Below are 18,505 nucleotides of genomic sequence, written 5' to 3'. Positions count from 1 at the left end.
CTGTGTTTTTGACCTTGACTTGTTTGTCTTCCATGTTTGATCTGGCTTTGTAATTATTGTCTGGAACTCCAAAAAATGTGCAGCCCGTCCGTGGTACACAACTTTTCGACACCTCTGACTTACGAGATCCTGATGCATTGTGAGAAGAACCTGTATAAACAACCTTTCCATCAACATACAGGTGAAGTGGTTGAACATTCCAGTCCTTGATAGGGTTGCTTTGGTTCACAACAGTTCCAAAGTTAGTCAGACAACTGAATAGAAGCAGTCATGTTCCTGCGATGAGGGCTCGTCCGGGATTTGAACCCGGGACCTCTCGCACCCTAAGCGAGAACCATACCCCTAGACCAACGAGCCACAAAAGCCATGACATTTGGGATTTCCCCCTTCAGTGAATGCTATTTCCCTCGGCATTTAGCTTGACCGCATTATTCGACCGCATTATTCGACCGCATTATTCGACCTGTGTTTTTGACCTTGACTTGTTTGTCTTCCGTGTTTGATCTGGCTTTGTAATTATTGTCTGGAACTCCAAAAAAACGTGCAGCCCGTCCGTGGTACACAACTTTTCGACACCTCTGACTTACGAGATCCTGATGCATTGTGAGAAGAACCTGTATAAACAACCTTTCCATCAACATACAGGTGAAGTGGTTGAACATTCCAGTCCTTGATAGGGTTGCTTTGGTTCACAACAGTTCCAAAGTTAGTCAGACAACTGAATAGAAGCAGTCATGTTCCTGCGATGAGGGCTCGTCCGGGATTTGAACCCGGGACCTCTCGCACCCTAAGCGAGAATCATACCCCTAGACCAACAAGCCACAAAAGCCATGAGATTTGGGATTTCCCCCTTCAGTGAATGCTATTTCCGTCTGCATTTAGCTTGACCGCATTATTCGACCGCATTATTCGACCGCATTATTCGACCTGTGTTTTTGACCTTGACTCGTCTTCCGTGTTTGATCTGGCTTTGTAATTATTGTCTGGAACTCCAAAAAATGTGCAGCCCGTCCATGGTACACAACTTTTCAACACCTCTGACTTACGAGATCCTGATGCATTGTGAGAAGAACCTGTCTAAACAACCTTTCCATCAACATACAGGTGAAGTGGTTGAACATTCCACTCCCTGATAGGGTTGCTTAGGTTCACAACAGTTCCAAAGTTAGTCAGACAACTGAATAGAAGCAGTCGTGTTCCTGCGCTGAGGGCTCGTCCGCGATTTGAACCCGGGATCTCTCGCACCCTAAGCGAGAATCATACTCCTAGACCAATGAGCCACGAAAACCATGACATCTGGGATTTCCCCCTCCAGTGAATGCTCTTCCCGTCTGCATTTAGCTTGACCGCATTATTCGACCTGTGTTTTTGACCTTGACTCGTCTTCCGTGTTTGATCTGGCTATGTAATTATTGTCTGGAACTCAAAAAAATGTGCAGCAGGTCTGTGGTCGACACCTCTGACTTACAAGATCCTGAGGCATTGTGAGAAGAACCTGTATAAACAACCTTTCCATCAACATACAAATGAAGTGTTTGAACATTCCAGTCCTTGATAGGGTTGCTTTGATTCACAAAAGTTCCAAAGTTAGTCAGACAACTGAATAGAAGCAGCCGTGTTCCTGCGCTGAGGGCTCGTCCGCGATTTGAACCCGGGACCTCTCGCACCCTAAGCGAGAATCATACTCCTAGGCCAACGAGCCACGAAAACCATGACATCTGGGATTTCCCCCTCCAGTGAATGCTCTTCCCGTCTGCATTTAGCTTGACCGCATTATTCGACCTGTGTTTTTGACCTTGACTTGTTTTTCTTCCGTGTTTGATCTGGCTTTGTAATTATTGTCTGGAACTCCAAAAAACGTGCAGCCCGTCCGTGGTACACAACTTTTCAACACCTCTGACTTACGAGATCCTGATGCATTGTGAGAAGAACCTGTCTAAACAACCTTTCCATCAACATGCAGATGAAGTGTTTGAACATTCCACTCCCTGATAGGGTTGCTTAGGTTCACAATAGTTCCAAAGTTAGTCAGACAACTGAATAGAAGCAGTCGTGTTCCTGCGCTGAGGGCTCGCCCGGGATTTGAACCCGGGACCTCTCGCACCCTAAGCGAGAATCATACCCCTAGACCAACGAGCCACAAAAACCATGACATTTGGGATTTCCCCCTTCAGTGAATGCTATTTCCGTCTGCATTTAGCTTGACCGCATTATTCGACCGCATTATTCGACCTGTGTTTTTGACCTTGACTTGTTTGTCTTCCGTGTTTGATCTGGCTTTGTAATTATTGTCTGGAACTCCAAAAAACGTGCAGCCCGTCCGTGGTACACAACTTTTCAACACCTCTGACTTACGAGATCCTGATGCATTGTGAGAAGAACCTGTCTAAACAACCTTTCCATCAACATGCAGATGAAGTGTTTGAAAATTCCACTCTTTGATAGGGTTGCTGCGGTTCACAAAAGTTCCATAGTTAGTCAGACAACTGAATAGAAGCAGTTGTGTTCCTATGCTGAGGGCTCGTCCGGGATTTGAACCCGGGACCTCTCGCACCCTAAGCGAGAATCATACCCCTAGACCAACGAGCCACAAAAACCATGACATTTGGGATTTCCCCCTTCAGTGAATGCTATTTCCGTCTGCATTTAGCTTGACCGCATTATTCGACCTGTGTTTTTGACCTTGACTTGTTTGTCTTCCATGTTTGACCTGGCTATGTAATTATTGTCTGGAACTCCCAAAAATGTGCAGCCCGTCCGTGGTACACAACTTTTCGACACCTCTGACTTACGAGATCCTGATGCATTGTGAGAAGAACCTGTATAAACAACCTTTCCATCAACATACAGGTGAAGTGGTTGAACATTCCAGTCCTTGATAGGGTTGCTTTGGTTCACAACAGTTCCAAAGTTAGTCAGACAACTGAATAGAAGCAGTCGTGTTCCTGCGCTGAGGGCTCGTCCGGGATTTGAACCCGGGACCTCTCGCACCCTAAGCAAGAATCATACCCCTAGACCAACGAGCCACGAAAACCAAGACATCTGGGATGTCCCCCTCCAGTGAATGCTATTACCGTCTTCATCTAGCTTGGCCGCATTATTCGACCTGTGTTTTTGACCTTGACTCGTCTTCCGTGTTTGATCTGGCTTTGTAATTATTGTCTGGAACTCAAAAAAATGTGCAGCAGGTCTGTGGTCGACACCTCTGCCTTACAAGATCCTGAGGCATTGTGAGAAGAACCTGTATAAACAACCTTTCCATCAACATACAGATGAAGTGTTTGAACATTCCAGTCCTTGATAGGGTTGCTTTGGTTCACAAAAGTTCCAAAGTTAGTCAGACAACTGAATAGAAGCAGTCGTGTTCCTGCGCTGAGGGCTCGTCCGTGATTTGAACCCGGGACCTCTCGCACCCTAAGCGAGAATCATACTCCTAGACCAACGAGCCACAAAAACCAGGACATCTGGGATTTCCCCCTCCAGTGAATGCTCTTCCCGTCTGCATTTAGCTTGACCGCATTATTCGACCTGTGTTTTTGACCTTGACTTGTTTGTCTTCCGTGTTTGATCTGGCTTTGTAATTATTGTCTGGAACTCCAAAAAACGTGCAGCCCGTCCGTGGTACACAACTTTTCAACACCTCTGACTTACGAGATCCTGATGCATTGTGAGAAGATGCATCAGGATCCACTCCCTGATAGGGTTGCTTAGGTTCACAACAGTTCCAAAGTTAGTCAGACAACTGAATAGAAGCAGTCGTGTTCCTGCGCTGAGGGCTCGTCCGGGATTTGAACCCGGGACCTCTCGCACCCAAAGCTAGAATCATACCCCTAGACCAACGAGCCACGAAAACCAAGACATCTGGGATGTCCCCCTCCAGTGAATGCTAATACCGTCTTCATCTAGCTTGGCCGCATTATTCGACCTGTGTTTTTGACCTTGACTCGTCTTCCGTGTTTGATCTGGCTTTGTAATTATTGTCTGGAACTCAAAAAAATGTGCAGCAGGTCTGTGGTCAACACCTCTGCCTTACAAGATCCTGATGCATTGTGAGAAGAACCTGTATAAACAACCTTTCCATCAACATACAGGTGAAGTGGTTGAACATTCCAGCCCTTGATAGGGTTGCTGTGGTTCACAACAGTTCCAAAGTTAGTCAGACAACTGAATAGAAGCAGTCGTGTTCCTGCGCTGAGGGCTCGTCCGGGATTTGAACCCGGGACCTCTCGCACCCTAAGCTAGAATCATACCCCTAGACCAACGAGCCACAAAAACCATGACATTTGGGATTTCCCCCTTCAGTGAATGCTATTTCCGTCTGCATTTAGCTTGACCGCATTATTTGACCGCATTATTCGACCTGTGTTTTTGACCTTGACTCGTCTTCCGTGTTTGATCTGGCTTTGTAATTATTGTCTGGAACTCCAAAAAATGTGCAGCCCGTCCATGGTACACAACTTTTCAACACCTCTGACTTACGAGATCCTGATGCATTGTGAGAAGAACCTGTCTAAACAACCTTTCCATCAACATGCAGATGAAGTGTTTGAACATTCCACTCCCTGATAGGGTTGCTTAGGTTCACAACAGCTCCAAAGTTAGTCAGACAACTGAATAGAAGCAGTCGTGTTCCTGCGCTGAGGGCTCGTCCGTGATTTGAACCCGGGACCTCTCGCACCCTAAGCGAGAATCATACTCCTAGACCAACGAGCCACGAAAACCATGACATCTGGGATTTCCCCCTCCAGTGAATGCTCTTTCCGTCTGCATTTAGCTTGACCGCATTATTCGACCTGTGTTTTTGACCTTGACTCGTCTTCCGTGTTTGATCTGGCTTTGTAATTATTGTCTGGAACTCAAAAAAATGTGCAGCAGGTCTGTGGTCGACACCTCTGCCTTACAAGATCCTGAGGCATTGTGAGAAGAACCTGTATAAACAACCTTTCCATCAACATACAGATGAAGTGTTTGAACATTCCAGTCCTTGATAGGGTTGCTTTGGTTCACAAAAGTTCCAAAGTTAGTCAGACAACTGAATAGAAGCAGTCGTGTTCCTGCGCTGAGGGCTCGTCCGCGATTTGAACCCGGGACCTCTCGCACCCTAAGCGAGAATCATACTCCTAGACCAACGAGCCACGAAAACCATGACATCTGGGATTTCCCCCTCCAGTGAATGCTCTTCCCGTCTGCATTTAGCTTGACCGCATTATTCGACCTGTGTTTTTGACCTTGACTTGTTTGTCTTCCGTGTTTGATCTGGCTTTGTAATTATTGTCTGGAACTCCAAAAAACGTGCAGCCCGTCCGTGGTACACAACTTTTCAACACCTCTGACTTAGGAGATCCTGATGCATCGTGAGAAGAACCTGTATAAACAACCTTTCCATCAACATACAGGTGAAGTGGTTGAACATTCCAGTCCTTGATAGGGTTGCTTTGGTTCACAACAGTTCCAAAGTTAGTCAGACAACTGAATAGAAGCAGTCGTGTTCCTGCGCTGAGGGCTCGTCCGGGATTTGAACCCGGGACCTCTCGCACCCTAAGCGAGAATCATACCCCTAGACCAACGAGCCACGAAAACCAAGACATCTGGGATGTCCCCCTCCAGTGAATGCTATTACCGTCTTCATCTAGCTTGGCCGCATTATTCGACCTGTGTTTTTGACCTTGACTCGTCTTCCGTGTTTGATCTGGCTTTGTAATTATTGTCTGGAACTCAAAAAAATGTGCAGCAGGTCTGTGGTCAACACCTCTGCCTTACAAGATCCGGATGCATTGTGAGAAGAACCTGTATAAACAACCTTTCCATCAACATACAGGTGAAGTGGTTGAACATTCCAGTCCTTGATAGGGTTGCTTTGGTTCACAACAGTTCCAAAGTTAGTCAAACAACTGAATAGAAGCAGTCGTGTTCCTGCGCTGAGGGCTCGTCCGGGATTTGAACCCGGGACCTCTCGCACCCTAAGCGAGAATCATACCCCTAGACCAACGAGCCACAAAAACCATGACATTTGGGATTTCCCCCTTCAGTGAATGCTATTTCCGTCTGCATTTAGCTTGACCGCATTATTCGACCGCATTATTCGACCTGTGTTTTTGACCTTGACTTGTTTGTCTTCCATGTTTGATCTGGCTTTGTAATTATTGTCTGGAACTCCAAAAAATGTGCAGCCCGTCCGTGGTACACAACTTTTCGACACCTCTGACTTACGAGATCCTGATGCATTGTGAGAAGAACCTGTATAAACAACCTTTCCATCAACATACAGGTGAAGTGGTTGAACATTCCAGTCCTTGATAGGGTTGCTTTGGTTCACAACAGTTCCAAAGTTAGTCAGACAACTGAATAGAAGCAGTCATGTTCCTGCGATGAGGGCTCGTCCGGGATTTGAACCCGGGACCTCTCGCACCCTAAGCGAGAATCATACCCCTAGACCAACGAGCCACAAAAGCCATGACATTTGGGATTTCCCCCTTCAGTGAATGCTATTTCCCTCGGCATTTAGCTTGACCGCATTATTCGACCGCATTATTCGACCGCATTATTCGACCTGTGTTTTTGACCTTGACTTGTTTGTCTTCCGTGTTTGATCTGGCTTTGTAATTATTGTCTGGAACTCCAAAAAAACGTGCAGCCCGTCCGTGGTACACAACTTTTCGACACCTCTGACTTACGAGATCCTGATGCATTGTGAGAAGAACCTGTATAAACAACCTTTCCATCAACATACAGGTGAAGTGGTTGAACATTCCAGTCCTTGATAGGGTTGCTTTGGTTCACAACAGTTCCAAAGTTAGTCAGACAACTGAATAGAAGCAGTCATGTTCCTGCGATGAGGGCTCGTCCGGGATTTGAACCCGGGACCTCTCGCACCCTAAGCGAGAATCATACCCCTAGACCAACAAGCCACAAAAGCCATGAGATTTGGGATTTCCCCCTTCAGTGAATGCTATTTCCGTCTGCATTTAGCTTGACCGCATTATTCGACCGCATTATTCGACCGCATTATTCGACCTGTGTTTTTGACCTTGACTCGTCTTCCGTGTTTGATCTGGCTTTGTAATTATTGTCTGGAACTCCAAAAAATGTGCAGCCCGTCCATGGTACACAACTTTTCAACACCTCTGACTTACGAGATCCTGATGCATTGTGAGAAGAACCTGTCTAAACAACCTTTCCATCAACATGCAGGTGAAGTGTTTGAACATTCCACTCCCTGATAGGGTTGCTTAGGTTCACAACAGCTCCAAAGTTAGTCAGACAACTGAATAGAAGCAGTCGTGTTCCTGCGCTGAGGGCTCGTCCGTGATTTGAACCCGGGACCTCTCGCACCCTAAGCGAGAATCATACTCCTAGACCAACGAGCCACAAAAACCAGGACATCTGGGATTTCCCCCTCCAGTGAATGCTCTTCCCGTCTGCATTTAGCTTGACCGCATTATTCGACCTGTGTTTTTGACCTTGACTTGTTTGTCTTCCGTGTTTGATCTGGCTTTGTAATTATTGTCTGGAACTCCAAAAAACGTGCAGCCCGTCCGTGGTACACAACTTTTCAACACCTCTGACTTACGAGATCCTGATGCATTGTGAGAAGATGCATCAGGATCCACTCCCTGATAGGGTTGCTTAGGTTCACAACAGTTCCAAAGTTAGTCAGACAACTGAATAGAAGCAGTCGTGTTCCTGCGCTGAGGGCTCGTCCGGGATTTGAACCCGGGACCTCTCGCACCCAAAGCTAGAATCATACCCCTAGACCAACGAGCCACGAAAACCAAGACATCTGGGATGTCCCCTCCAGTGAATGCTATTACCGTCTTCATCTAGCTTGGCCGCATTATTCGACCTGTGTTTTTGACCTTGACTCGTCTTCCGTGTTTGATCTGGCTTTGTAATTATTGTCTGGAACTCAAAAAAATGTGCAGCAGGTCTGTGGTCGACAGGTCTGCCTTACAAGATCCTGATGCATTGTGAGAAGAACCTGTATAAACAACCTTTCCATCAACATACAGGTGAAGTGGTTGAACATTCCAGTCCTTGATAGGGTTGCTTTGGTTCACAACAGTTCCAAAGTTAGTCAGACAACTGAATAGAAGCAGTCGTGTTCCTGCGCTGAGGACTCGTCCGGGATTTGAACCCGGGACCTCTCGCACCCTAAGCGAGAATCATACCCCTAGACCAACGAGCCACAAAAACCATGACATTTGGGATTTCCCCCCCCAGTGAATGCTCTTCCCGTCTGCATTTAGCTTGACCGCATTATTTGACCTGTGTTTTTGACCTTGACTTGTTTGTCTTCCGTGTTTGATCTGGCTTTGTAATTATTGTCTGGAACTCCAAAAAAATGTGCATCCCGTCCGTGGTACACAACTTTCCAACACCTCTGACTTACGAGATCCTGATGCATTGTGAGAAAAACCTGTCTAAACAACCTTTCCATCAACATACAGGTGAAGTGGTTGAACATTCCACTCCCTGATAGGGTTGCTTAGGTTCACAACAGTTCCAAAGTTAGTCAGACAACTGAATAGAAGCAGTCGTGTTCCTGCGCTGAGGGCTCGTCCGGGATTTGAACCCGGGACCTCTCGCACCCAAAGCGAGAATCATACCCCTAGACCAACGAGCCACGAAAACCAAGACATCTGGGATGTCCCCCTCCAGTGAATGCTATTACGGTCTTCATCTAGCTTGGCCGCATTATTCGACCTGTGTTTTTGACCTTGACTCGTCTTCCGTGTTTGATCTGGCTTTGTAATTATTGTCTGGAACTCAAAAAAATGTGCAGCAGGTCTGTGGTCGACACCTCTGCCTTACAAGATCCTGAGGCATTGTGAGAAGAACCTGTATAAACAACCTTTCCATCAACATACAGATGAAGTGTTTGAACATTCCAGTCCTTGATAGGGTTGCTTTGATTCACAAAAGTTCCAAAGTTAGTCAGACAACTGAATAGAAGCAGTCGTGTTCCTGCGCTGAGGGCTCGTCCGCGATTTGAACCCGGGATCTCTCGCACCCTAAGCGAGAATCATACTCCTAGACCAATGAGCCACGAAAACCATGACATCTGGGATTTCCCCCTCCAGTGAATGCTCTTCCCGTCTGCATTTAGCTTGACCGCATTATTCGACCTGTGTTTTTGACCTTGACTCGTCTTCCGTGTTTGATCTGGCTATGTAATTATTGTCTGGAACTCAAAAAAATGTGCAGCAGGTCTGTGGTCGACACCTCTGCCTTACAAGATCCTGAGGCATTGTGAGAAGAACCTGTATAAACAACCTTTCCATCAACATGCAGATGAAGTGTTTGAACATTCCACTCCCTGATAGGGTTGCTTAGGTTCACAACAGCTCCAAAGTTAGTCAGACAACTGAATAGAAGCAGTCGTGTTCCTGCGCTGAGGGCTCGTCCGTGATTTGAACCCGGGACCTCTCGCACCCTAAGCGAGAATCATACTCCTAGACCAACGAGCCACGAAAACCATGACATCTGGGATTTCCCCCTCCAGTGAATGCTCTTTCCGTCTGCATTTAGCTTGACCGCATTATTCGACCTGTGTTTTTGACCTTGACTCGTCTTCCGTGTTTGATCTGGCTTTGTAATTATTGTCTGGAACTCAAAAAAATGTGCAGCAGGTCTGTGGTCGACACCTCTGCCTTACAAGATCCTGAGGCATTGTGAGAAGAACCTGTATAAACAACCTTTCCATCAACATACAGATGAAGTGTTTGAACATTCCAGTCCTTGATAGGGTTGCTTTGATTCACAAAAGTTCCAAAGTTAGTCAGACAACTGAATAGAAGCAGTCGTGTTCCTGCGCTGAGGGCTCGTCCGCGATTTGAACCCGGGATCTCTCGCACCCTAAGCGAGAATCATACTCCTAGACCAATGAGCCACGAAAACCATGACATCTGGGATTTCCCCCTCCAGTGAATGCTCTTCCCGTCTGCATTTAGCTTGACCGCATTATTCGACCTGTGTTTTTGACCTTGACTCGTCTTCCGTGTTTGATCTGGCTTTGTAATTATTGTCTGGAACTCAAAAAAATGTGCAGCAGGTCTGTGGTCGACACCTCTGCCTTACAAGATCCTGAGGCATTGTGAGAAGAACCTGTATAAACAACCTTTCCATCAACATACAGATGAAGTGTTTGAACATTCCAGTCCTTGATAGGGTTGCTTTGATTCACAAAAGTTCCAAAGTTAGTCAGACAACTGAATAGAAGCAGCCGTGTTCCTGCGCTGAGGGCTCGTCCGCGATTTGAACCCGGGACCTCTCGCACCCTAAGCGAGAATCATACTCCTAGGCCAACGAGCCACGAAAACCATGACATCTGGGATTTCCCCCTTCAGTGAATGCTATTTCCGTCTGCATTTAGCTTGACCGCATTATTCGACCTGTGTTTTTGACCTTGACTTGTTTGTCTTCCGTGTTTGACCTGGCTTTGTAATTATTGTCTGGAACTCAAAAAAATGTGACACCTCTGCCTTACAAGATCCTGAGGCATTGTGAGAAGAACCTGTATAAACAACCTTTCCATCAACATACAGATGAAGTGTTTGAACATTCCAGTCCTTGATAGGGTTGCTTTGGTTCACAAAAGTTCCAAAGTTAGTCAGACAACTGAATAGAAGCAGTCGTGTTCCTGCGCTGAGGGCTCGTCCGCGATTTGAACCCGGGACCTCTCGCACCCTAAGCGAGAATCATACTCCTAGACCAACGAGCCACGAAAACCATGACATCTGGGATTTCCCCCTCCAGTGAATGCTCTTCCCGTCTGCATTTAGCTTGACCGCATTATTCGACCTGTGTTTTTGACCTTGACTTGTTTGTCTTCCGTGTTTGATCTGGCTTTGTAATTATTGTCTGGAACTCCAAAAAACGTGCAGCCCGTCCGTGGTACACAACTTTTCAACACCTCTGACTTAGGAGATCCTGATGCATCGTGAGAAGAACCTGTATAAACAACCTTTCCATCAACATACAGGTGAAGTGGTTGAACATTCCAGTCCTTGATAGGGTTGCTTTGGTTCACAACAGTTCCAAAGTTAGTCAGACAACTGAATAGAAGCAGTCGTGTTCCTGCGCTGAGGGCTCGTCCGGGATTTGAACCCGGGACCTCTCGCACCCTAAGCGAGAATCATACCCCTAGACCAACGAGCCACGAAAACCAAGACATCTGGGATGTCCCCCTCCAGTGAATGCTATTACCGTCTTCATCTAGCTTGGCCGCATTATTCGACCTGTGTTTTTGACCTTGACTCGTCTTCCGTGTTTGATCTGGCTTTGTAATTATTGTCTGGAACTCAAAAAAATGTGCAGCAGGTCTGTGGTCAACACCTCTGCCTTACAAGATCCGGATGCATTGTGAGAAGAACCTGTATAAACAACCTTTCCATCAACATACAGGTGAAGTGGTTGAACATTCCAGTCCTTGATAGGGTTGCTTTGGTTCACAACAGTTCCAAAGTTAGTCAGACAACTGAATAGAAGCAGTCATGTTCCTGCGATGAGGGCTCGTCCGGGATTTGAACCCGGGACCTCTCGCACCCTAAGCGAGAATCATACCCCTAGACCAACGAGCCACAAAAGCCATGACATTTGGGATTTCCCCCTTCAGTGAATGCTATTTCCCTCGGCATTTAGCTTGACCGCATTATTCGACCGCATTATTCGACCGCATTATTCGACCTGTGTTTTTGACCTTGACTTGTTTGTCTTCCGTGTTTGATCTGGCTTTGTAATTATTGTCTGGAACTCCAAAAAAACGTGCAGCCCGTCCGTGGTACACAACTTTTCGACACCTCTGACTTACGAGATCCTGATGCATTGTGAGAAGAACCTGTATAAACAACCTTTCCATCAACATACAGGTGAAGTGGTTGAACATTCCAGTCCTTGATAGGGTTGCTTTGGTTCACAACAGTTCCAAAGTTAGTCAGACAACTGAATAGAAGCAGTCATGTTCCTGCGATGAGGGCTCGTCCGGGATTTGAACCCGGGACCTCTCGCACCCTAAGCGAGAATCATACCCCTAGACCAACAAGCCACAAAAGCCATGAGATTTGGGATTTCCCCCTTCAGTGAATGCTATTTCCGTCTGCATTTAGCTTGACCGCATTATTCGACCGCATTATTCGACCTGTGTTTTTGACCTTGACTCGTCTTCCGTGTTTGATCTGGCTTTGTAATTATTGTCTGGAACTCCAAAAAATGTGCAGCCCGTCCATGGTACACAACTTTTCAACACCTCTGACTTACGAGATCCTGATGCATTGTGAGAAGAACCTGTCTAAACAACCTTTCCATCAACATGCAGGTGAAGTGTTTGAACATTCCACTCCCTGATAGGGTTGCTTAGGTTCACAACAGCTCCAAAGTTAGTCAGACAACTGAATAGAAGCAGTCGTGTTCCTGCGCTGAGGGCTCGTCCGTGATTTGAACCCGGGACCTCTCGCACCCTAAGCGAGAATCATACTCCTAGACCAACGAGCCACAAAAACCAGGACATCTGGGATTTCCCCCTCCAGTGAATGCTCTTCCCGTCTGCATTTAGCTTGACCGCATTATTCGACCTGTGTTTTTGACCTTGACTTGTTTGTCTTCCGTGTTTGATCTGGCTTTGTAATTATTGTCTGGAACTCCAAAAAACGTGCAGCCCGTCCGTGGTACACAACTTTTCAACACCTCTGACTTACGAGATCCTGATGCATTGTGAGAAGATGCATCAGGATCCACTCCCTGATAGGGTTGCTTAGGTTCACAACAGTTCCAAAGTTAGTCAGACAACTGAATAGAAGCAGTCGTGTTCCTGCGCTGAGGGCTCGTCCGGGATTTGAACCCGGGACCTCTCGCACCCAAAGCTAGAATCATACCCCTAGACCAACGAGCCACGAAAACCAAGACATCTGGGATGTCCCCCTCCAGTGAATGCTATTACCGTCTTCATCTAGCTTGGCCGCATTATTCGACCTGTGTTTTTGACCTTGACTCGTCTTCCGTGTTTGATCTGGCTTTGTAATTATTGTCTGGAACTCAAAAAAATGTGCAGCAGGTCTGTGGTCGACAGGTCTGCCTTACAAGATCCTGATGCATTGTGAGAAGAACCTGTATAAACAACCTTTCCATCAACATACAGGTGAAGTGGTTGAACATTCCAGTCCTTGATAGGGTTGCTTTGGTTCACAACAGTTCCAAAGTTAGTCAGACAACTGAATAGAAGCAGTCGTGTTCCTGCGCTGAGGACTCGTCCGGGATTTGAACCCGGGACCTCTCGCACCCTAAGCGAGAATCATACCCCTAGACCAACGAGCCACAAAAACCATGACATTTGGGATTTCCCCCCCCAGTGAATGCTCTTCCCGTCTGCATTTAGCTTGACCGCATTATTTGACCTGTGTTTTTGACCTTGACTTGTTTGTCTTCCGTGTTTGATCTGGCTTTGTAATTATTGTCTGGAACTCCAAAAAAATGTGCATCCCGTCCGTGGTACACAACTTTCCAACACCTCTGACTTACGAGATCCTGATGCATTGTGAGAAAAACCTGTCTAAACAACCTTTCCATCAACATACAGGTGAAGTGGTTGAACATTCCACTCCCTGATAGGGTTGCTTAGGTTCACAACAGTTCCAAAGTTAGTCAGACAACTGAATAGAAGCAGTCGTGTTCCTGCGCTGAGGGCTCGTCCGGGATTTGAACCCGGGACCTCTCGCACCCAAAGCGAGAATCATACCCCTAGACCAACGAGCCACGAAAACCAAGACATCTGGGATGTCCCCCTCCAGTGAATGCTATTACGGTCTTCATCTAGCTTGGCCGCATTATTCGACCTGTGTTTTTGACCTTGACTCGTCTTCCGTGTTTGATCTGGCTTTGTAATTATTGTCTGGAACTCAAAAAAATGTGCAGCAGGTCTGTGGTCGACACCTCTGCCTTACAAGATCCTGAGGCATTGTGAGAAGAACCTGTATAAACAACCTTTCCATCAACATACAGATGAAGTGTTTGAACATTCCAGTCCTTGATAGGGTTGCTTTGATTCACAAAAGTTCCAAAGTTAGTCAGACAACTGAATAGAAGCAGTCGTGTTCCTGCGCTGAGGGCTCGTCCGCGATTTGAACCCGGGATCTCTCGCACCCTAAGCGAGAATCATACTCCTAGACCAATGAGCCACGAAAACCATGACATCTGGGATTTCCCCCTCCAGTGAATGCTCTTCCCGTCTGCATTTAGCTTGACCGCATTATTCGACCTGTGTTTTTGACCTTGACTCGTCTTCCGTGTTTGATCTGGCTATGTAATTATTGTCTGGAACTCAAAAAAATGTGCAGCAGGTCTGTGGTCGACACCTCTGCCTTACAAGATCCTGAGGCATTGTGAGAAGAACCTGTATAAACAACCTTTCCATCAACATACAAATGAAGTGTTTGAACATTCCAGTCCTTGATAGGGTTGCTTTGATTCACAAAAGTTCCAAAGTTAGTCAGACAACTGAATAGAAGCAGCCGTGTTCCTGCGCTGAGGGCTCGTCCGCGATTTGAACCCGGGACCTCTCGCACCCTAAGCGAGAATCATACTCCTAGGCCAACGAGCCACGAAAACCATGACATCTGGGATTTCCCCCTCCAGTGAATGCTCTTCCCGTCTGCATTTAGCTTGACCGCATTATTCGACCTGTGTTTTTGACCTTGACTTGTTTTTCTTCCGTGTTTGATCTGGCTTTGTAATTATTGTCTGGAACTCCAAAAAACGTGCAGCCCGTCCGTGGTACACAACTTTTCAACACCTCTGACTTACGAGATCCTGATGCATTGTGAGAAGAACCTGTCTAAACAACCTTTCCATCAACATGCAGATGAAGTGTTTGAACATTCCACTCCCTGATAGGGTTGCTTAGGTTCACAATAGTTCCAAAGTTAGTCAGACAACTGAATAGAAGCAGTCGTGTTCCTGCGCTGAGGGCTCGCCCGGGATTTGAACCCGGGACCTCTCGCACCCTAAGCGAGAATCATACCCCTAGACCAACGAGCCACAAAAACCATGACATTTGGGATTTCCCCCTTCAGTGAATGCTATTTCCGTCTGCATTTAGCTTGACCGCATTATTCGACCGCATTATTCGACCTGTGTTTTTGACCTTGACTTGTTTGTCTTCCGTGTTTGATCTGGCTTTGTAATTATTGTCTGGAACTCCAAAAAACGTGCAGCCCGTCCGTGGTACACAACTTTTCAACACCTCTGACTTACGAGATCCTGATGCATTGTGAGAAGAACCTGTCTAAACAACCTTTCCATCAACATGCAGATGAAGTGTTTGAAAATTCCACTCTTTGATAGGGTTGCTGCGGTTCACAAAAGTTCCATAGTTAGTCAGACAACTGAATAGAAGCAGTTGTGTTCCTATGCTGAGGGCTCGTCCGGGATTTGAACCCGGGACCTCTCGCACCCTAAGCGAGAATCATACCCCTAGACCAACGAGCCACAAAAACCATGACATTTGGGATTTCCCCCTTCAGTGAATGCTATTTCCGTCTGCATTTAGCTTGACCGCATTATTCGACCTGTGTTTTTGACCTTGACTTGTTTGTCTTCCATGTTTGACCTGGCTATGTAATTATTGTCTGGAACTCCCAAAAATGTGCAGCCCGTCCGTGGTACACAACTTTTCGACACCTCTGACTTACGAGATCCTGATGCATTGTGAGAAGAACCTGTATAAACAACCTTTCCATCAACATACAGGTGAAGTGGTTGAACATTCCAGTCCTTGATAGGGTTGCTTTGGTTCACAACAGTTCCAAAGTTAGTCAGACAACTGAATAGAAGCAGTCGTGTTCCTGCGCTGAGGGCTCGTCCGGGATTTGAACCCGGGACCTCTCGCACCCTAAGCAAGAATCATACCCCTAGACCAACGAGCCACGAAAACCAAGACATCTGGGATGTCCCCCTCCAGTGAATGCTATTACCGTCTTCATCTAGCTTGGCCGCATTATTCGACCTGTGTTTTTGACCTTGACTCGTCTTCCGTGTTTGATCTGGCTTTGTAATTATTGTCTGGAACTCAAAAAAATGTGCAGCAGGTCTGTGGTCGACACCTCTGCCTTACAAGATCCTGAGGCATTGTGAGAAGAACCTGTATAAACAACCTTTCCATCAACATACAGATGAAGTGTTTGAACATTCCAGTCCTTGATAGGGTTGCTTTGGTTCACAAAAGTTCCAAAGTTAGTCAGACAACTGAATAGAAGCAGTCGTGTTCCTGCGCTGAGGGCTCGTCCGCGATTTGAACCCGGGACCTCTCGCACCCTAAGCGAGAATCATACTCCTAGACCAACGAGCCACGAAAACCATGACATCTGGGATTTCCCCCTCCAGTGAATGCTCTTCCCGTCTGCATTTAGCTTGACCGCATTATTCGACCTGTGTTTTTGACCTTGACTTGTTTGTCTTCCGTGTTTGATCTGGCTTTGTAATTATTGTCTGGAACTCCAAAAAACGTGCAGCCCGTCCGTGGTACACAACTTTTCAACACCTCTGACTTACGAGATCCTGATGCATTGTGAGAAGATGCATCAGGATCCACTCCCTGATAGGGTTGCTTAGGTTCACAACAGTTCCAAAGTTAGTCAGACAACTGAATAGAAGCAGTCGTGTTCCTGCGCTGAGGGCTCGTCCGGGATTTGAACCCGGGACCTCTCGCACCCAAAGCGAGAATCATACCCCTAGACCAACGAGCCACGAAAACCAAGACATCTGGGATGTCCCCCTCCAGTGAATGCTAATACCGTCTTCATCTAGCTTGGCCGCATTATTCGACCTGTGTTTTTGACCTTGACTCGTCTTCCGTGTTTGATCTGGCTTTGTAATTATTGTCTGGAACTCAAAAAAATGTGCAGCAGGTCTGTGGTCAACACCTCTGCCTTACAAGATCCTGATGCATTGTGAGAAGAACCTGTATAAACAACCTTTCCATCAACATACAGGTGAAGTGGTTGAACATTCCAGCCCTTGATAGGGTTGCTGTGGTTCACAACAGTTCCAAAGTTAGTCAGACAACTGAATAGAAGCAGTCGTGTTCCTGCGCTGAGGGCTCGTCCGGGATTTGAACCCGGGACCTCTCGCACCCTAAGCTAGAATCATACCCCTAGACCAACGAGCCACAAAAACCATGACATTTGGGATTTCCCCCTTCAGTGAATGCTATTTCCGTCTGCATTTAGCTTGACCGCATTATTTGACCGCATTATTCGACCTGTGTTTTTGACCTTGACTCGTCTTCCGTGTTTGATCTGGCTTTGTAATTATTGTCTGGAACTCCAAAAAATGTGCAGCCCGTCCATGGTACACAACTTTTCAACACCTCTGACTTACGAGATCCTGATGCATTGTGAGAAGAACCTGTCTAAACAACCTTTCCATCAACATGCAGATGAAGTGTTTGAACATTCCACTCCCTGATAGGGTTGCTTAGGTTCACAACAGCTCCAAAGTTAGTCAGACAACTGAATAGAAGCAGTCGTGTTCCTGCGCTGAGGGCTCGTCCGTGATTTGAACCCGGGACCTCTCGCACCCTAAGCGAGAATCATACTCCTAGACCAACGAGCCACGAAAACCATGACATCTGGGATTTCCCCCTCCAGTGAATGCTCTTTCCGTCTGCATTTAGCTTGACCGCATTATTCGACCTGTGTTTTTGACCTTGACTCGTCTTCCGTGTTTGATCTGGCTTTGTAATTATTGTCTGGAACTCAAAAAAATGTGCAGCAGGTCTGTGGTCGACACCTCTGCCTTACAAGATCCTGAGGCATTGTGAGAAGAACCTGTATAAACAACCTTTCCATCAACATACAGATGAAGTGTTTGAACATTCCAGTCCTTGATAGGGTTGCTTTGATTCACAAAAGTTCCAAAGTTAGTCAGACAACTGAATAGAAGCAGTCGTGTTCCTGCGCTGAGGGCTCGTCCGCGATTTGAACCCGGGATCTCTCGCACCCTAAGCGAGAATCATACTCCTAGACCAATGAGCCACGAAAACCATGACATCTGGGATTTCCCCCTCCAGTGAATGCTCTTCCCGTCTGCATTTAGCTTGACCGCATTATTCGACCTGTGTTTTTGACCTTGACTCGTCTTCCGTGTTTGATCTGGCTTTGTAATTATTGTCTGGAACTCAAAAAAATGTGCAGCAGGTCTGTGGTCGACACCTCTGCCTTACAAGATCCTGAGGCATTGTGAGAAGAACCTGTATAAACAACCTTTCCATCAACATACAGATGAAGTGTTTGAACATTCCAGTCCTTGATAGGGTTGCTTTGATTCACAAAAGTTCCAAAGTTAGTCAGACAACTGAATAGAAGCAGCCGTGTTCCTGCGCTGAGGGCTCGTCCGCGATTTGAACCCGGGACCTCTCGCACCCTAAGCGAGAATCATACTCCTAGGCCAACGAGCCACGAAAACCATGACATCTGGGATTTCCCCCTCCAGTGAATGCTCTTCCCGTCTGCATTTA

The 18,505-nt window shown here is 46.6% G+C and overlaps 23 non-coding genes across 23 annotated transcripts; all 23 read right to left on the bottom strand.

Annotated features, from left to right (window-relative positions):
* Window positions 1-285: 285 nt before the first annotated feature.
* On the bottom strand, window positions 286-357 carry trnap-agg (transfer RNA proline (anticodon AGG)). The gene has a single exon. It is a non-coding gene; the product is annotated as a tRNA-Pro (tRNA).
* A 392-nt stretch (window positions 358-749) lies between these two features.
* trnap-agg (transfer RNA proline (anticodon AGG)) lies at window positions 750-821 on the bottom strand. The gene has a single exon. It is a non-coding gene; the product is annotated as a tRNA-Pro (tRNA).
* A 1,246-nt stretch (window positions 822-2,067) lies between these two features.
* Window positions 2,068-2,139, bottom strand: trnap-agg (transfer RNA proline (anticodon AGG)). Its single transcript has one exon. It is a non-coding gene; the product is annotated as a tRNA-Pro (tRNA).
* A 378-nt stretch (window positions 2,140-2,517) lies between these two features.
* Window positions 2,518-2,589, bottom strand: trnap-agg (transfer RNA proline (anticodon AGG)). Its single transcript has one exon. It is a non-coding gene; the product is annotated as a tRNA-Pro (tRNA).
* A 365-nt stretch (window positions 2,590-2,954) lies between these two features.
* On the bottom strand, window positions 2,955-3,026 carry trnap-agg (transfer RNA proline (anticodon AGG)). Its single transcript has one exon. It is a non-coding gene; the product is annotated as a tRNA-Pro (tRNA).
* Window positions 3,027-3,773: 747 nt separating this feature from the next.
* trnap-ugg (transfer RNA proline (anticodon UGG)) lies at window positions 3,774-3,845 on the bottom strand. Its single transcript has one exon. It is a non-coding gene; the product is annotated as a tRNA-Pro (tRNA).
* Window positions 3,846-5,500: 1,655 nt separating this feature from the next.
* Window positions 5,501-5,572, bottom strand: trnap-agg (transfer RNA proline (anticodon AGG)). The gene has a single exon. It is a non-coding gene; the product is annotated as a tRNA-Pro (tRNA).
* Window positions 5,573-5,922: 350 nt separating this feature from the next.
* Window positions 5,923-5,994, bottom strand: trnap-agg (transfer RNA proline (anticodon AGG)). The gene has a single exon. It is a non-coding gene; the product is annotated as a tRNA-Pro (tRNA).
* A 378-nt stretch (window positions 5,995-6,372) lies between these two features.
* On the bottom strand, window positions 6,373-6,444 carry trnap-agg (transfer RNA proline (anticodon AGG)). Its single transcript has one exon. It is a non-coding gene; the product is annotated as a tRNA-Pro (tRNA).
* Window positions 6,445-6,836: 392 nt separating this feature from the next.
* trnap-agg (transfer RNA proline (anticodon AGG)) lies at window positions 6,837-6,908 on the bottom strand. The gene has a single exon. It is a non-coding gene; the product is annotated as a tRNA-Pro (tRNA).
* Window positions 6,909-7,692: 784 nt separating this feature from the next.
* trnap-ugg (transfer RNA proline (anticodon UGG)) lies at window positions 7,693-7,764 on the bottom strand. Its single transcript has one exon. It is a non-coding gene; the product is annotated as a tRNA-Pro (tRNA).
* Window positions 7,765-8,113: 349 nt separating this feature from the next.
* On the bottom strand, window positions 8,114-8,185 carry trnap-agg (transfer RNA proline (anticodon AGG)). Its single transcript has one exon. It is a non-coding gene; the product is annotated as a tRNA-Pro (tRNA).
* Window positions 8,186-8,551: 366 nt separating this feature from the next.
* Window positions 8,552-8,623, bottom strand: trnap-ugg (transfer RNA proline (anticodon UGG)). The gene has a single exon. It is a non-coding gene; the product is annotated as a tRNA-Pro (tRNA).
* A 2,462-nt stretch (window positions 8,624-11,085) lies between these two features.
* On the bottom strand, window positions 11,086-11,157 carry trnap-agg (transfer RNA proline (anticodon AGG)). The gene has a single exon. It is a non-coding gene; the product is annotated as a tRNA-Pro (tRNA).
* Window positions 11,158-11,507: 350 nt separating this feature from the next.
* trnap-agg (transfer RNA proline (anticodon AGG)) lies at window positions 11,508-11,579 on the bottom strand. The gene has a single exon. It is a non-coding gene; the product is annotated as a tRNA-Pro (tRNA).
* Window positions 11,580-11,971: 392 nt separating this feature from the next.
* On the bottom strand, window positions 11,972-12,043 carry trnap-agg (transfer RNA proline (anticodon AGG)). Its single transcript has one exon. It is a non-coding gene; the product is annotated as a tRNA-Pro (tRNA).
* A 771-nt stretch (window positions 12,044-12,814) lies between these two features.
* Window positions 12,815-12,886, bottom strand: trnap-ugg (transfer RNA proline (anticodon UGG)). Its single transcript has one exon. It is a non-coding gene; the product is annotated as a tRNA-Pro (tRNA).
* Window positions 12,887-13,236: 350 nt separating this feature from the next.
* trnap-agg (transfer RNA proline (anticodon AGG)) lies at window positions 13,237-13,308 on the bottom strand. The gene has a single exon. It is a non-coding gene; the product is annotated as a tRNA-Pro (tRNA).
* Window positions 13,309-13,674: 366 nt separating this feature from the next.
* trnap-ugg (transfer RNA proline (anticodon UGG)) lies at window positions 13,675-13,746 on the bottom strand. The gene has a single exon. It is a non-coding gene; the product is annotated as a tRNA-Pro (tRNA).
* Window positions 13,747-14,955: 1,209 nt separating this feature from the next.
* On the bottom strand, window positions 14,956-15,027 carry trnap-agg (transfer RNA proline (anticodon AGG)). The gene has a single exon. It is a non-coding gene; the product is annotated as a tRNA-Pro (tRNA).
* A 378-nt stretch (window positions 15,028-15,405) lies between these two features.
* On the bottom strand, window positions 15,406-15,477 carry trnap-agg (transfer RNA proline (anticodon AGG)). Its single transcript has one exon. It is a non-coding gene; the product is annotated as a tRNA-Pro (tRNA).
* Window positions 15,478-15,842: 365 nt separating this feature from the next.
* On the bottom strand, window positions 15,843-15,914 carry trnap-agg (transfer RNA proline (anticodon AGG)). Its single transcript has one exon. It is a non-coding gene; the product is annotated as a tRNA-Pro (tRNA).
* A 747-nt stretch (window positions 15,915-16,661) lies between these two features.
* On the bottom strand, window positions 16,662-16,733 carry trnap-ugg (transfer RNA proline (anticodon UGG)). Its single transcript has one exon. It is a non-coding gene; the product is annotated as a tRNA-Pro (tRNA).
* Window positions 16,734-18,505: the final 1,772 nt, after the last annotated feature.

This window comes from Scomber japonicus, chromosome 10 (genome assembly GCF_027409825.1).
Source record: "Scomber japonicus isolate fScoJap1 chromosome 10, fScoJap1.pri, whole genome shotgun sequence".
Taxonomy (NCBI): Eukaryota; Metazoa; Chordata; class Actinopteri; order Scombriformes; family Scombridae; genus Scomber; species Scomber japonicus.
Note: the sequence above shows the minus strand (reverse complement) of the source record. Positions and strands in the feature narration are given on the sequence as shown.